We start from the raw sequence: 3,973 nt of genomic DNA, 5'->3' as shown, positions 1-3,973 counted from the left end.
GGAACAAAAGAGGGTCTAGGAGAGCCAAAACAGTTTCCAAAAAAGAAAATTAAAGTCAGAGGACTTACACTACTTGATTTAAGATTTATAAAGCAACAGTAATCAAGACAGTGTGGTATGGGTGTAAGATAGATAGATCCATGGAACAGAATAGAGTGTTCAGAAATAGACATATACAGATATGACAACTTGATTTTCAAGAAAATTGCCAAGGCAATTCAATGAGGAATAGATCATCTTTTCAGCAACTGTGGTCAGTTAGACATCTTTTTGCAAAGAAATGAACCTTGCCTTGTACCTTACACATCTACAAAAATAAAATCAAAATGGATCATATACCTAAATGTAAAATCTAAAGCTATGAAACTTCTAAAAGGAAAACATAGGAGAAAAGTCTTCATGATCTTGAGTTAGGCAAAGATTTCTTAATTAGGGCACAGAAAATCGCTATAAATCTATAAAAGAAAAAGTTAATAAATTGTACTTCATAAATTTAAAACAGCTGTTGGAAAAACATAATTAAGAAAATTTAAAGGAAATTTACAGACTGGGAGAAAATATTTGTAAAACATATCTGACAAAGAATTTGTATCTTAAACTATATAAAGAACTCTTACAACCCATTAATAAGAAGACAAAAACTCCAATTTTAAAATGGGCAAATAATGTGACTAGAGACTTTACCAAAGAAGAGATACCATTGAAAAGTAGCATGAAAAATACTCAACATGTTTAGTCATTAGGGAAATGCAAACAAAACAAAACAAAACAAAAAACCCACAATGAGATACCACTACACAGCTATAAAAATGGCTACAATGAAAAAGACTGACCACACCAAGTGTCGATGATGATGTGAATCCACTGGAACTTTCATACACTGTTGGTGGGAATGTAAAATAGTACATTTACATTTGGAAGACAGTCTGGCACATTCTTAAAAAGTTAAAGAGGCACTCACCATACAACCTAACTCTTCTGCTCCTAGATGTTTATCCAAGAGAAACAAATATATATCCACATGAAGACTTACATACAAATATTCCTAGCGGCTTTATTTTATATTATCCAAATGCTGGAAAGAACTCACATGTCCACCAAAAGGTGAATGGATAAACCAAATTGTAACTATGCAATGGAATACTTCTTAGCAATAAAGTGGAATGAATTATTAAATCTTAAAATGAATTATTAAATCTTGAGAGTGAATTATTAAAATGAATTATTAACTCTTAAAATAATAGTGCTGAATGAATGAGGCAGACAAAAAGGGTACAACCTGTGTAATTCTATGTACATACAATTATAGAAAACGCATACTTTACTAGACAAAGTAGATCAGTGGTTGCCTGGACATGGGTACTGGGAGAGAAAGGGTATGGAGAGAGAGACAGATTAAAAAGGAAATGAGGAAACTTTGGGAAGTAATGGAATGGTCATTAATTTGATTATGGTAAAGTTTTCACAGGTATATACCTGGATCAAAACTCATCAAGTTGTGCACTTTAAATATGTTCAGTTTATTGTGCATCAGTTATACTTCAATAAGGTTATTAGAAAAAGAATGATGTATTCATGAATTGCTTTCTGATATTGGATTATACTTTCCAGAATAGTATTTTTATAAGAAGATAACCCTTTTTTTTTTTTTAATTTTTTTTTTATTTATTTATTTCTGGCTGTGTTGGGTCTTCGTTTCTGTGCGAGGGCTTCCTCTAGTTGCGGCGAGCGGGGGCCACTCACTGTCGCGGCCTCTCTTGTTGCGGAGCACAGGCTCCAGACGCGCAGGCTCAGCAGTTGTGGCTCACGGGCCCAGTTGCTCCGCGGCATGTGGGATCTTCCCAGACCAGGGCTCAAACCCGTGTCCCCTGCATTGGCAGGCAGACTCTCAACCACTGCGCCACCAGGGAAGCCCGATAACCTTTTTTAAATGCCTGAAATGTCACAGTTTCCATGTATAGTTGTTTTCAAATCCCTTTTTCAAAGTCTCTCTTGGTTTTTTTAACTAAAGATACCTTTTTGAACAACTAGATGAGCAATGTCTCTTCCTTGTGCCAGTCTGAGTGACTACTGATGTTTGGTGTTCAGATGGAAACTTGAAGCATAATCAGTTCAATTATTTGCTTTCTTTCCTTACTTTTGCCACGTCTGCTTGTATGACCTGAAGCAGCAAATTGTTTTCACATTTAAAGCTATTTTTAAATAATTTGGCTTAATGTCTATATAGAGTATAGTATAGAATTTGGTCATAGACCACTTTTCTAATCAGAAACTCTTATTTGAATAACATTTAAACCCAATCTTCCCTTTAAAGTATATCAGTGCTTTGAAAACCTTGTTAAAGTCTGAAATTAGATGGCCTATATAAATATTGATGTGCCATACTTTCAACTTATTAATTGAAAAGTAGCTGACTTTTATTCCCAGGAATGTCAGGTTTATAACAACAGATAACTTGATTAATACATAAAGGATGTTTAAAACAAAAGAATATCCTTTAATTTAAAAAGAAGACAAAAAGTGGTTGTGTTTTTGAAGATTTTTGCAAACTACTTTCCTACCCTTTATTATTTTTAATCTTTTGTAGATATTTTAAAGTTCTGTAGTTGTTATTTTTTGTTTTAGCTCGTTTATACCCCATGCCTTTAGTAATTTTAATACTGTAGGTTAGTTTGGATCTCTACAATAACATCAGTTGTCTTTTACAAATTGAATGTATCAAGCAATAATGATTTTTATTTTTTGTTATTTATTTTGAAATATAAGATAGGAACAATAAATTATCTTTAACTGTATCTGTTTCAAGCATTAAAAAAACATTTGGTAGAATATGGGTGTTGCAGCTGTTGAACTGTTGTTTAAACATTATTTCTCACACTGTGCCTAATGGATTTAATTATGGTTCACACACTTGTTTCTTTATCATCTCTTCAGATGGAGGACTATACAGATACATTGTAAACCACCATGAGAATGTGTTATCAGGCTGTCTTTGCAGATGAAAGTATTTTCTAATTATGTTGTAAAAGTTCCTTGCAAATAAATTCCATTAATTACTGGCTTTCTCTTGTAGTTCACTAATCTAGTTACTCACCGAGATCAGATACAAAAGAAAGCCAACATATTCAGACTAAAAGACCTTATTGTGACTGGACCCAAAGGTCAACAATAGTGATTAGTCTAAAATCCATTTAACATTGAGAAGAACCAATCAAAAATATTTCTTCAGCTGTTTCCCAGCCCCTACTTGTCCATAGGGAGCTTCTACTTTAATTGAGGACACTAAACTATCACAAAGTAAATGTTAAAATGCATAAGAGCCAAACTCTAAGTACATCAGTAGTTTTAGGGAAATGGGTTGGAGAAAGAAGATCTGGAATCAGGTTTGAAGAATAGGGGGTTAAATAGGAGGAAATAATACGAGCAAAGAAATGGGTGTAAGTGGGCGGAATATAGTGTCTCCTGGGGAGCTGTGGGAAAACTAGCCTACTTAGAGATGTAGTTTCATATTTGGATGTCATGGGTAATAGGATAATAGCATGGGAAAAACTGATCAGATTACAGAGGGCCTTGAATGACATGAAGTGCAGTTCGACCTTGACACAACAAGCATTCATAAGATTTAAAAAATTTATTTTTATCTATAATACATGCCTTCCAGACAAAATTTTAAAGGTATAAAAAGACATTCCATGAAAAATAATTCTCCCTTTTAATAGAGCCTAACAAACTGATTTCAAAATTTATGTGAAGAGTAAAGATCCAAGAATAGCTAAGAAACTCCTGAAGCAGAAGAAAAATAAGCAGGAAGATGAGGAGGCCAATTGTCCTACCAGATATCAAGACACTATAAACTGACAGTAATTAAGATAGTGTTAATAAAAGATAGAAAATTGACAAATAGAGAACCTAGAAACAGTGTGTGCATATTTGAATATTTGATTTACCACAAAATGGGTATTGCAGATCATTG

This window comes from Eschrichtius robustus, chromosome 1 (genome assembly GCF_028021215.1).
Source record: "Eschrichtius robustus isolate mEscRob2 chromosome 1, mEscRob2.pri, whole genome shotgun sequence".
Lineage (NCBI taxonomy): Eukaryota > Metazoa > Chordata > Mammalia > Artiodactyla > Eschrichtiidae > Eschrichtius > Eschrichtius robustus.
This window is presented reverse-complemented; position numbering follows the sequence as displayed.